The sequence below is a fragment of the Monodon monoceros genome, unplaced genomic scaffold (assembly GCF_005190385.1).
Source record: "Monodon monoceros isolate NGI ecotype Baffin Bay Population unplaced genomic scaffold, NGI_Narwhal_1 Super_Scaffold_19, whole genome shotgun sequence".
In the NCBI taxonomy this organism is placed as follows: domain Eukaryota; kingdom Metazoa; phylum Chordata; class Mammalia; order Artiodactyla; family Monodontidae; genus Monodon; species Monodon monoceros.
The window spans coordinates 19,963,807-19,978,191 of NW_021703775.1; the positions used below are offsets into that span (position 1 = coordinate 19,963,807).

A 14,385-nucleotide genomic window follows, 5' to 3' on the forward strand; every position below is an offset into this window, starting at 1 on the left:
CCCCCGCATCGGCAGGCGGACTCCCAACCACTGCGCCACCAAGGAAGCCCCTAAGTGATATTTTTTAACCTGTTTTTAAAACAATATTTTCACCATTTTAAAATATAATTATATATTTTATAAATTTGATTTCCTTCATAAAATTTTTATTCTTTGATTATGATATAAAACCTATACAAATTATTAAATAATTCTTATAAATCTAATAAATAAATTATAAGTACAATGAATGTAAAGTTCCTTTAGATAGCTGATCTGAGTAAATGTACTAATATCTGAGTAAATGTACTAATATTTCAACAAAATATTATGTCTAAATTAATAACAATCACACATTTCAAGCTTAAAGTTAAATACTATTATTCTTACAGGCCATATTATAAATATATAAATTTTACAAATATATAATTTTAAACATTATAAATACATAAAATAGCAAGCTTTACAGACATTAAATACAAAAATATTAAAACTATGATTTTGATTCTCTCAAAATAACAACTGTTATAAGATACATACCTAATATAGAAGCAAATATAGCACCTGTGGAAGCTAGATATGCATGTTTCTGCCTCTTCTAGTATTCCTCCTGTACTGCAGGGGCTACAAAGCTAAAGTCTGCATTTCCAAGACATCTTTGCAACTAGGGTTCTGCAAAGTTTGCTTCATCATATACAGGCATACATAGTTGTTTTTTTTGTGTGTTTTTTTTTTTTTTGCGGTACGCAGGCCTCTCACTGTTGTGGCCTCTCCTGTTGTGGAACACAGGCTCCAGACGCACAGGCTCAGTGGCCATGGTTCACGGGCCCAGCCACTCCGTGGCATGTGGGATCTTCCCGGACCGGGGCAGGAACCCGTGTCCCCTGCATCGGCAGGCAGACTCTCAACCACTGCGCCACCAGGGAAGCCCCTAGGCATACATAGTTTTATTGTGCTTTGCTTTGTTGTGCTTCACAGATAGTGTGTTTTTCACAAATTGAAAGTTTGTGGCAACACTGTGTCAAGCAAATCCATCAGCAGCATTTTTCTAACATTTGCTCATTTGATTCCTCTGGGTCACATTTTGGTAATTCTCACAGTATTTCAAACTTTTTCATTATTATTATACGTGTTATGGTGATAAGCAGTTTTTGGTGTTAATGCTGTAATGGTTTAGGGGAGCCATGAAATGTGCTCATTTAAGATGGTGAACTTAATTGATAAATGTTTTGTGTGTTCTGACTAGTTCACTCACCAGCTTTCCCCCATCATTCTCCCTTTCCTCAGAATCCCCTATTTACTGAGAAACAACAGTATTGAAATCAGGCCAATTAATAACTCTGCAATGGCCATAAGTGTTCAACTGAAAAGGAGAGCACATGTCTCTCACTTTAAATCAAAGACTAGAAATAATTAAGCTTAGCGAGTAAGGCATGTTGAAAGCTGAGACAGGCCTCTTGTGCCAACAGTTAGCCAACTTGTGAATTAAATGGAAAAATTCTTGAAGGCAATTAAAAATGCTATTTCAGAGAGCAAATGAATGAAAAGAAAGTGAAACAAGGGGGTGGAGGGGAAGATGGCGGAAGAGTAAGATGTGGAGATCACCTTCCTCACCACAGATACACCAGAAATACATCTACATGTGGAGCAACTCCTACAGAACACCTACTAAATGCTGGCAGAAGACCTCAGACCTCCCAAAAGGCAAGAAAGTCCCCATGTACCTGGGTAGGGCAAAAGAAGAAAAGAAAAAACAGAGACAAAGAATAGGGACGGGACCTGCACCAGTGTGAGGGAGCTGTGAAGGAGGAAAAGTTTCCACACACTAGGAAGCCCCTTCGCGGGCAGAGACTGCGGGAGGCAGAGGGGGGAGCTTCGGATCCGCGGAGGAGTGCACAGCAACAGGGGTGCGGAGGGCAAAGTGGGGAGATTCCCGCACAGAGGATCGGTGCCGACCGGCACTCACCAGCCTGAGAGGCAAGAGACTTTTAATTCCCTCTTTGTTTCATGGTGTGCGAGGAGAGGAGTTTAAGAGCGCTGCTTAAAGGAACTCCAGAGACGGGCGCAAGCCGCGGCTAAAAGTGTGAACCCCAGAGATGGGCGCGAGCCGCGGCTAAAAGCGCGGACTCCAGAGACGGGCGGGAGACGCTAAGGCTGCTGCTGCTGCCACCAAGGGCCCTGTGTGCGAGCACAGGTCACTATCCACACCCCCCCTTCCGGGGAGCCTGTGCAGCCCGCCACTGCCAGGTTCCCGGATCCAGGGACAACTTCCCCGGGAGAACGCACGGCGGGCCTCAGGCTGGTGCAACGTCATGCCGGCCTCTGCCGCCGCAGGCCTGCACTGCACGTCGTGCCCCTCCCTCCCCCTGGCCTGAGTGCGCCAGAGCCCCCGAATCAGCGGCTCCTTTAACCCCGTCCTGTCTGAGCAAAAAACAGACGCCCTCCAGCCACCTACCCACAGAGGCGGGACCAAATCCAAACCTGAGCCCCTGTGAACTGGGAGAACAAAGAAGAGAAAGGGAAATCTCTCCCAGCAGCCTCAGAAGCAGCGGATTAAAGCTCCACAATCAACTTGATGTACCCTGCATCTGTGGAATACATGAATAGACAACAAATCATCCCAAATTGAAGAGGTGGACTTTGAGAGCAAGATTTATAACTTTTTTCCCCTTTTCCGCTTTTTGTGAGTGTGTATATGTATGCTTCTGTGTGAGATTTAGTCTGTATAGCTTTGCTTCCACCATTTGTCCTAAGGTTCTATCCGTCCCTTTTTTTTTTTTCTAAATAATTATTTTTTAATTTAATAACTTTATTGTACTTTATTTTATTTTAATGTATCTTCTTTCTTTCTTTTTTCCTTCCTTCCCTCCTTCCTTCCTTCCTTCCTCCCTCCCTCCCTCCCTCCTTTCTTTCCTTCTATTCTACTTTCTTTCTTTCTTTCTTCCTTCCTTCCTTCCTTCCTTCCTTCCTTCCTTCCCTCCTTTCTTTCTTTCTTTTCTTTCTTTCTTTCTTTCTTTCTTCCTACTTCTACTAATTCTTTCTCTCTACTTTTTCTCCCTTTTATTCTGAGCCATGTGGATGAAAGGCTCTTGGTGCTGCAGCCAGGAGTCAGTGCTATGCCTCTGAGGTGGGAGAGCCAACTTCAGGACACTGGTCCACAAGAGACCTCCCAGCTCCACATAATATCAAATGGCGAAAATCTCTCAGAGATCTCCATCTAAACACCAGCACGCAGCTTAACTCAACGGCCAGCAAGCTACAGTGCTGGACAACCTATGCCAAACAACTACCAAGACAGGAACACAACCCCAACCATTAGCAGAGAGGCTGCCTAAAATCATAATAAGTCCACAGACACCCCAAAACACATCACCAGATGTGGACCTGCCCACTAGAGAGACAAGATCCAGCCTCATCCACCAGAACACAGGCACTAGTCCCCTCCACCAGGAAGCCTACACAACCCACTGAAACAACCTTAGCCACTGGAGACAGACATCAAAAACAATGGGAACTACGAACCTGCAGCCTGCAAAAAGGAGACCCCAAACACAGTAAGATAAGCAAAATGAGAAGACAGAAAAACACACAGCAGATGAAGGAGCAAGATAAAAACCAACCAGACCTAACAAATGAAGAGGAAATAGGCAGTCTACCTGAAAAAGAATTCAGAATAATGATAGTAAAGATGATCCAAAATCTTGGAAATAGAATGGACAAAATGCAAGAAACGTTTAACAAGGACCTAGAAGAACTAAAGATGAAACAAACAATGATGAACAACACAATAAATGAAACGAAAAATACTCTAGATGGGATCAATAGCAGAATAACTGAGGCAGAAGAACGGATAAGTGACCTGGAAGATAAAATAATGGAAATAACTACTGCAGAGAAGAATAAAGAAAAAAGAATGAAAAGAACTGAGGACAGTCTCAGAGACTGCGCGGACAACATTAAACACACCAACATTTGAATTATAGGGGTTCCAGAAGAAGAAGAGAAAAAGAAAGGGACTGAGAAAATATTTGAAGAGATTATAGTTGAAAACTTCCCCAATATGGGAAAGGAAATAGTTAATCAAGTCCGGGAAGCACAGAGAGTCCCATATAGGATAAATCCAAGGAGAAATATGCCAAGACACATATTAATCAAACTGTCAAAAATTAAATACAAAGAAAGCATATTAAAAGCAGCAAGGGAAAAACAACTAATAACACACAAGGGAATCCCCATAAGGTTAGCAGCTGATATCTCAGCAGAAACACTGCAAGCCAGAAGGGAGTGGCAGGACATACTGAAAGTGATGAAGGAGAAAAACGTGCAAACAAGATTACTCTACCCAGCAAGAATCTCATTCAGATTTGATGGAGAAATTAAAACCTTTACAGACAAGCAAAGGCTGAGAGAGTTCAGAACCACCAAACCAGCTTTACAACAAATGCTAAAGGAACTTCTCTAGGCAAGAAACACAAGAGAAGGAAAATACCTATAATAACGAACACAAAACAATTTAGAAAATGGGAATAGGAACATACACATCGATAATTACCTTAAATGTAAATGGACTAAATGCTCCCACCAAAAGAAAAAGATTGGCTGAATGGATACAAAAACAAGACCATATATATGCTGTCTACAAGAGACCCACTTCAGACCTAGAGACACATACAGACTGAAAGTAAGGGGATGGAAAAAGATATTCCATGCAAATGGAAACCAAAAGAAAGCTGGAGTAGCAATTCTCATATCAGACAAAATAGACTTTAAAATAAAGACTATTACAAGAGACAAAGAAGGACACTACATAATGATCAAGGGATCGATCCAAGAAGAATATATAACAATTATAAATATTTATGCACCCAACATAGGAGCACCTCAATACATAAGGCAAATACTAACAGCCATAAAAGGGGAAATCAACAGTAACACATTCATAGGAGGGGACTTTAACACCCCACTTTCACCAATGGGCAGATCATCCAAAATGAAAATAAATAAGGAAACACAAGCTTTAAATGATACATTAAACAAGATGGACTTAATTGATATTTATAGGACACTCTATCCAAAAACAACACAATACACATTTTTCTCAAGTGCTCATGGAGTATTCTCCAGGATAGATCATATCTTGGGTCACAAATCAAGCCTTGGTAAATTTAAGAAAATTGAAATTGTATCAAGTATCTTTTACGACAACAACACCATGATACTAGATATCAATTACAGGAAAAGATCTGTAAAAAATACAAGCACATGGAGGCTAAACAATACACTACTTAATAAAAAAGTGATCACTGAAGAAATCAAAGAGGAAATTAAAAAAATACCTAGAAACAAATGACAATGGAGACACAACGACCCAAAACTTATGGGATGCAGCAAAAGCAGTTCTAAGAGAGAAGTTTATAGCAATACAAGCCCACCTTAGGAAGCCGGAGACATCTTGAATAAACAACCTAACTTTGCACCTCAAGCAATTAGAGAAAGAAGAAGAACAACAATAAAATAACCCCAAAGTTAGCAGAAGGAAAGAAGTCATAAAAATCAGATCAGAAATAATTGAAAAAGAAATGAAGGAAACAATAGCAAAGATCAATAAAACTAAAAGCTGGTTCTTCGAGAAGATACGCAATATTGATAAACCATTAGCCAGACTCATCAGGAAAAAAATGGAGAAGACTCAAATCAATAGAATTAGAAATGAGAAAGGAGAAGTAACAACTGACACTGCAGAAATAAAAAAGATCATGAGAGATTACTACAAGCAACTCTATGCCACTAAAATTGACAACCTGGAAGAAATGGACAAATTCTTAGAAATGCACAACCTGCCAAGACTGAATCAGGAAGAAATAGAAAATATGAACAGACCAATCACAAGCACTGAAACTGAGACTGTGATTAAAAATCTTCCAACAAAAAAAGCCCAGGACCAGGTGGCTTCACAGGCGAATTCTATCAAACATTTAGAGAAGAGCTAACACCTATCCTTCTCAAACTCTTCCAAAATATAGCAGAGGGAGGAACACTCCCAAATTCCTTCTACAAGGCCACCATCACCTTGATACCAAAACCAGACAAGGATGTCACAAAGAAAGAAAACTACAGGCCAATATCACTGATAAACATAGATGCAAAAATCCTCAACAAAATACTAGCAAACAGAATCCAACAGCACATTAAAAGGATCATACACCATGATCAAGAGGGGTTTATTCCAGGAATGCAAGGATTCTTCAATATATGCAAATCTATCAATGTGATAATCCATATTAACAAGTTGAAGGAGAAAAAACATATGATCATCTCAATAGAGGCAGAGAAAGCTTCTGACAAAATTCAACACCCATTTATGATAAAAAAAACCCTGCAGAAAGTAGGCATAGAGGGAACTTTCCTCAACATAATAAAGGCCATATATGACAAGCCCACAGCCAACATCATCTTCAATGGTGAAAAACTGAAAGCATTTCCACTAAGATCAGGAACAAGACAAGGTTGCCCACTCTTACCACTATTATTCAACATAGTTTTGGAAGTTTTAGCCACAGCAATCAGAGAAGAAAAGGAAATAAAAGGAATCCAAATCGGAAAAGAAGAAGTAAAGCTGTCACTGTTTGCAGATTACGTGATACTATACATAGACAATCCTAAAGATGCTACCAGAAAACTACTAGAGTTAATCAATGAAGTTGGTAAAGTAGCAGGATACAAAATTAATGCACAGAAATCTCTGGCATTCCTATACACTAATGATGAAAAATCTGAAAGTGAAATCAAGAAAACACTCCCATTTACCACTGCAACAAAGAGAATAAAATATCTAGGAATAAACCTACCTAAGGAGACAAAAGACCTGTATGTATAAAATTATAAGACACTGATGAAAGAAATTAAAGATGATACAAATAGATGGAGAGATATACCATGTTCTTGGATTGGAAGAATCAACAATGTGAAGATGACTCTTCTACCCAAGCCATCTATAGATTCAATGCAATCCCTATCAAACTACCACTGGCATTTTTCACAGAACTAGAACAAAAAATTTCACAATTTGTATGGAAACACAAAAGATCCCGAATAGCCAAAGCAATCTTGAGAATGAAAAACGGAGTTGGAGGAATCAGGCTCCCTGACTTCAGACTATACTACAAAGCTACAGTAATCAAGACAGTATGGTACTGTCACAAAAACAGAAATATAGTTCAATGGAACAGGATAGAAAGCCCAGAGATAAACCCATGCACATATGGTCACCTTATCTTTGATAAAGGAGACAGGAATGTACAGTGCAGAAAGGACTGCCTCTTCAATAAGTGGTGCTGGGAAAACTGGACAGGTACATGTAAAACTATGAGATTAGATCACTCCCTAACACCATACACAAAAATAAGCTCAAAATGGATTAAAGACCTAAATGTAAGGCCAGAAACTATCAAACTCTTAGAGGAAAACATAAGCAGAACACTCTATGACATAAATCACAGCAAGATCCTTTTTGACCCACCCCCTAGGGAAATGGAAATAAAAACAGAAATAAACAAATGAGACCTAATGAAACTTCAAAGCTTTTGCACAGCAAAAAACAAGACCAAAAGACAGCTCTCAGAATGGGAGAAATGTTTGCAAATGAAGCAACTGACAAATGATTAATTTCCAAAATTTACAAGCAGCCCATGTAGCTCAATAACAAAAAAACAAACAACCCAATCCAAAAATGCGCAGAAGACCTAACTAGATATTTCTCCAAAGAAGATATACAGACTGCCAACAAACACATGAAAGAATGCTCAACATGATTAATCATTAGAGAAATGCAAATCAAAACTACAATGAGATATCATCTCACACCAGTAAGAATGGCCATCATCAAAATATCTAGAAACAATAAATGCTGGAGAGAGTGTGGAGAAAAGGGAACACTCTTACACTGCTGGTGGGAATGTGAATTGGTTCAGCCACTATGGAGAACAGTATGGAGTTTCCTTAAAAAACTACAAATAGAGCTACCATATGACCCAGCAATCCCACTACTGGGCATATGCCCTGAGAAAACCAAAATTCAAAAATAGTCATGTACCAAAATATTCATTGCAGCTCTATTTACAATAGCCCAGAGATGGAAACAATCTAAGAGCCCATCATCAGATGAATGGATAAAGAAGATGTGGCACATATATACAATGGAATATTACTCAGCCATAAAAAGAAACAAAATTGAGCTATTTGTAATGAGGTGGATAGACCTAGAGTCTGTCATACAGAGTGAAGTAAGTCAGAAAGAGAAAGACAAATACCGTATGCTAACACATATATATGGAATTAAAAAAAAAAAAAGTGTCATGAAGAACCTAGAGGTAAGACAGAAATAAAGACACAGACCTACTGGAGAACGGACTTGAGGATATGGGGAGGGGGAAGGGTGAGCTGTGACAGGGCGAGAGAGAGGCATGGACATATATACACTAACAAACGTAAGGTAGATAGCTAGTGAGAAGCAGCTGCAAGGCACAGGGAGATCAGCTTGGTGCTTTGTGACCGCCTGGAGGGGTGGGATAGGGAGGGTGGGAGGGAGGGAGATGCAAGAGGGAAGAGATATGGGAACATATGTATATGTATAACTGATTCACTCTGTTATAAAGCAGAAACTAACACACCATTGTAAAGCAATTATACCCCAATAAAGATGTTAAAAAAAAAAAGACATATTAAAAAAAAAAAAGAAAGTGAAACAGCCTTATTGCTGATAACAGAGGAAGTTTTAGTGGTCTAGGTAGAATATCAAACCAGCCACAACATTCCCTTAAACCAGAGCCTAATCCAGAGCAAGACCCTAACTCTGTTTAATTCTATGAAGGCTGAGAGAGGTGAGGAAGTTGCAAAAGAAAAGTTTGAAGCCAGCAGAGGTTGGTTCATAAGGTTTAAGGAAAGAACCCATCTCCATTATATTAAAAGTGAAAGGTGAAGCAGCAAGTGCTGATGCAGAATCTACAGCAAGTTATCCAGGAGATCGACCTAAGATAATTAATGAAGGTGGCTACACTAAACAACAGAGTTTCAATGCAGATGAAACAGCCTTCTTTTGGAAGAAGATGCCATCTAGGACTTTCGTAGCTAGAGAGTAGCCTGGCTTCAAAGTTCCAAAGGGCAGACTGACTTTCTTCTTAGGGGCTAATGCAGTTGGTGATTTTAAGTTGAAGCTACTGCTCATTTACCATTCTGAAAATCCTAGAGCCTTTAAGAATTATGCTAACTCAACTCTGCCTGTGCTCTACAAGTGGAACTACAAAGTCTGGATGACAGCACATCTGTTTACAAGGTGGTTTACTGAATATTTTAAGCCCACTGTTGAGAGTTACTGCTCAGAAACAAAAATTCCTCTCAAAATATTACTGCTTGATGACAATGCACCTGGTCACCCAAGAGGTATAAATTCCCAAGATTGTGTAAAATCCCAATTCCCCTAGTAAACCCCTTTGTACTTGACATGGTTTCTGTTTCTTGTCCTTGAATTCTGTTAACTATGGCTACTTAAATCTAAATTTTCTTGGTTTTTTAAGATGTTTTCCCAATAAATATGTTCAAATTACCTAAGATTACTAACAACCAAAGATTTCAGCTGCATATAGACTTGGGATAGCGGACACCAGAACAATTCTTCTATTGTCGGCTGTCAAACTGATGTGACATTATAGTCTTTTTATAGTCACTTTGTCATGGGCTTCAAAACAGTATGCAAGTTGAACTATAAATAAAACACATAGTAATTAGAATAAAATAATAGACTTAAAAGAAGCAAAGTTCTGACCTGTGCACAGAGTAGGCACATAACATGTTATTGAAAGATGACCCAGTGAATTCCAAATTTTAGTCACATCTCTTCTACTTCCTCTATAACTCTTGGGATTTCTTTACCCATTTCTGTGCTTTGATGGGAAGCTTTCTCTGATATGATAATCATCTTCAGTTTTATAGAACTTGTATGTGCCATGACAGTTTATGCAACCATTTCTACCACTATATGCTTATGTCATACTGGACATTGGGAGAATATGGGAGTTATATACTCCTGGACTCTGCTGGGAAGTGTATCCCCAAAATCCTGCTCTTAAAGGACTCCCTAACCTGCCTGTTCTCCTATCATCTTTTTCTCCTCTAAGGGATTACAAAATTTCTCAAGACCCACAGAAAAATAAAAAGCTTTAAATCGATATGTCTTCTTCAAAATGTATTATTTCTGACATGAACTTTAAAGCCTAGGACCTATGTGTAAAAAGCTCCAAAATTTCAAATCTTTGCATTTCAAAAACATCAATAACCATTGATCATACTCTTTTTTCTCCTCTTGTGCTCTGTTGTAATAGTCCTTCCATGTAACAATAGCTCCTTTGTTGCTTAGCTGTCTGAATGGTGGATGGTCATGTTTTCAGCAGAAATTATTGGGAGAGGAAGGGAAACATCAACTGAAGTCTCCAAATACTAAACATATAACGTATTGATGCAATTTAAGGTGGAAGCTCTTTTCTGGTTGTCCTTATAGCCCTGTTGACTCACATTGACTTTATCATCAAAGACTCAGGATTGGACATGAGGCACTCAATGACAAGTGGCTACAGAGGAGTATCAGAGCCCCAGTCTCCAAAGAAAATAAAAAACCCAACCCAGACACAGAATTACCCACAGCAAGGGCAGGTAAGTGTTTCAGTGCACAAGATCAAAGAATTTGCCAAACTTTGGCATTTTCATACAAGCCTGAATTCTGATTCTATAGGAAGGGTAAGAGAGCAAGAAGTTGTGGAGAGTATATATACTATACACAGTCAGAGCAATATCGAGATCTGGGAATATCAAGGCATGTCTCTACAGAATGGTTGGAAATATTGAAGACAAGACACAGCATATTTTATTGACGGTATTGGAAAGAACTAGGCCACCAGATGAGTGAGCTGGGCTTCAGTCTTAGAATATTAAGCAAGCAAACAGCAGAATACAGAGGAAGGACCAACACATAAAACGACATTTATAATCATGATTAGATGGGCGGGTATGGGCATTCCTTGCAAAGGAAACCAAGACCTGGACGCTGGAGTAGATCTTGCTTTCTTGTTCATGCCCACTCTCCACATATCCCCACTTCTGGGTAAAGGGAACACTAATCTAATTGGGTCAGACTGCAGAATAATGATTTTGCTCTAGTTACTTATAAACGGGGTCACAGTGCTTCAGAAGTCAATAAACATAGACATACCTCACTCTGTTTTCTTTTCTTTCTCTAATTCTCAGGCATTTCTTTTCACTCAAATAATGGATCAAACTGAGTCAGGTTTCACCTCCTTGGAGTAGATGTAGTTATCTTATATTTTCTCTTCTGCAATAACAAAACAAAACCAACATTGTTTAAAGTTGGTACTGATTGATGTTAAGATTTAGTGTTTTCTTAGACCTCAGCCCTAAGCCCTGTTTATCAGAAAGCCCTTCATTGACTATGGGTACAAGGCTAGATCATAATAAATAAGTGATGTCTTATTTCTCATTTGCCATTATTCTTTTTTTTTTTTTTTTTTTTTTTTTTGGGACGTGGTCCTTTTTCTGTTGTGGCCTCTCTCCCGTTGTGGAGCACAGGCTCTGGACACGCAGGCTCAGTGGCCATGGCTCACGGGCCCAGCCACTCCGTGGCATGTGGGATCTTCCTGGACTGGGGCACGAACCCGTGTCCCCTGCATCAGCAGGCGGACTCTCAACCACTGTCATTTGCCATTATTCTTGTATAAGTATATTCTTAATCTATGAAATCATAGAGAGGAAGGATGGTAAGATGAAAAAGAGATTCAAGCATCTCAGGATCTCCTGAATATAATACTATATTAATACCATCTAATAGGACTCCAGTCTTTTGTGTTTAAAATGTAGTTCCAGGATATATTGTGTGCCTAAAGATCAGGAAAGTGGACAGGAGTTGATATCAATTGGCATGTCATCCTTATAAAGGAAATCATGAGAACGAATAACAGGACAGAGATCAGACTGAGAATAAGAGAATGAGGGAGACCATGAAACATGCTTACATTTAAGGGAGGAATAAGAAACAGAGCACATAACAGAAGAGAGCCAGTCAGAGCAATGCAGAGGGGCCCCAACATGCCATGGAAGTCAATATAAAAGAGAATAAAGAATAAAGAAGCTGTCAACTTGTTTACATGCTACAGAGATAAAGTGGGGTTGTGAAAAAAGGAAAGGCTAATTAGATTAGCAACTAAAGTATTATGGATAACTTTGGAGATGCAATTTTAGTAGAATGATGGAAGCATAAACAATAGTTAAGAATTAGAACTGAAACAAGGAAATGGAGGCCAAAAACTAGTGGGAGCAGAGAAGGGAGAAGTTTCTTGAGGAGGGATAAGAAAGTGATGAAACCAATAACATGGGGGTAGAGTCAAAGGAAGAACATTATACCATTAAAAATAATTTTAAGGAATTGTTGTTTGAGGAAAAGGGTCCAGTAGAAATATACTACATAATTATGCAAAAACTGTAGTGGAATCCAGCAAGATTCTGATGGACCCAATGTCTACATTACTTCAAGCTAAAGTTTACTGGCCTAACAATTTTGGTAGCTACTCAGTTAAATGAGGATTTTGCTTTAGTTTTTAACTTATTAGTTACTTAATATTCAAACCACATTTAGTTACCTACTTCCATATAACAAATTACCCCCTAAAACATGACTACTTAAAGTAGCCATTTATTATTCTCATGGTTTTCTGGGTTGGCTGAGCTGAACAGGTTGGTCCTCACTCAGGGCTGAGCATGGTTGTAATGAGATGGTGGCTGGGGTTGGAGTCATCTGAAGGCCCAAATGGGTCGAATGTCCAAGACGGCCAACTCATGTGATGCTGGCCAAAGGCTAAGAGCTCAACTGGGGCTGACCACCAAAGCACATTGTCTCTCTGGGTGGCTTGGGCCTCTCCCAGCATGCCACCCAGGTTCCCAGATGGAGTGTTACAGATAAGTGCTCCAAGAGGCTCCAGAGGATGCTTCAAGACATCTTGTTAGCTAGGCTTAGGAGACCCAGGATGCCTACTATGTCTTACTGATCAAGCAAACCATTCAGGCCATTCCTGATTCAAGGCTGATGGAATTAGTCTCTGCCAGTTTTGTGAGAAGCAGCATGTGTGTATGGGAAAGAAAGTCTTGATGGAGTTCCTCTTATAGAACTTCTGCCACCCCTACTTAAGATTAAAACTATTAAAGATAGGTTATTTTGCAATACGTAGAATATTTCCAATCTTTCTTCCCCCTTAGACTTGCTATCAGCCTCTTACTGATTTCACATTAATCATCAAATCTACTGTTACGGGATGAAAACAGAAACTGGTTAAATCCCCAAATAGTTAAGATAATTGCTTACATGTTAGTGCATCTGTTAAATTATTTAGGAGTTATTGGCCAAGTTGAAAAAAAAAGTAGCATATTTGTGTATATATTTTCCTCTTATTAACCAAGATAATTAAGCAGAAACTCTATGAAGTAAATATATACCTACTCCTTCTGTATATGGGGCTATCCATGTATAGCCATGTATAGCTTGATTTGCTAAAACACTTTTCTTCAAAATTGTTGCTACAAATCAGGCCTAAAATATTGCTCTCTATTTAAATTATATCAGTTACTAAATACTAAATACTGTACTAATACTAAACATAAATACTAAAGTTACTCTTTTTCAGCCTATTAATACAATCAAATTATTTTAAATATTGCTTTTCTTTTATTTGAGTCATAATTATTCTAAATCAATTCCTATGCTTTCTCTGGTCAAGAATTTTTCTGCTTTCTAATTGTAACATAGCTACCAGAAAAACCTCATCAGTTTCTCTAAGTTTAATATTTTTTCCTCTAAGAAATAGTTAATGAGATATACAAGATGAAAAATTTATTAATTTCCTATTTAGAGAGAGAGGCTTATTCATGAGACTTCTCCTGTGAAAATCATATTTCAAAACATGAAAAGAGATTCACGGGACTGAAATAAAGGTAAGATGCTTCCTACACTGAGGAATGAGACCCTACCTGAGCTACTGGGGGATTTTGCCTCCTCCAATGCTACCATCCAGCTCACTCAAAGTCATCAGGTAGAGAAAGCAATGGCTTGGCAGTCAGTCTTTGCTATTGTCAATGTCATGGAATGCTCTGTGCCTCTTTTTCCTCACCCAAACAGGGTTAATAAAACCTGACTTTGTTTTAATGTGGTCATCAGGATGATCAAATGAAATGAAATGTCAAAGCAATTTGCAAACTTAAAAGCACTATAAAAATGTAGTTTTTTATGATTGTCCCCAAATAAGTTTGTAATGTGCACAGGGCATAGTATGTTAATTTGTTAGGTAGAAACAC

At 38.8% G+C, this 14,385-nt stretch overlaps 1 protein-coding gene across 1 annotated transcript in view; it reads right to left on the reverse strand.

Moving 5' to 3' along the window:
* Window positions 1–11,316, reverse strand: part of CTNNA2 (catenin alpha 2) — a 1,229,110-nt gene extending 1,217,794 nt beyond the window's left edge. The window contains exon 1 of the mRNA XM_029231355.1: window positions 11,240–11,316. The gene's annotated coding sequence lies outside the window, so the exon portion shown is untranslated. The remainder of the gene's footprint in view (window positions 1–11,239) is intronic.
* Between the last annotated feature and the right edge of the window lie 3,069 nt (window positions 11,317–14,385).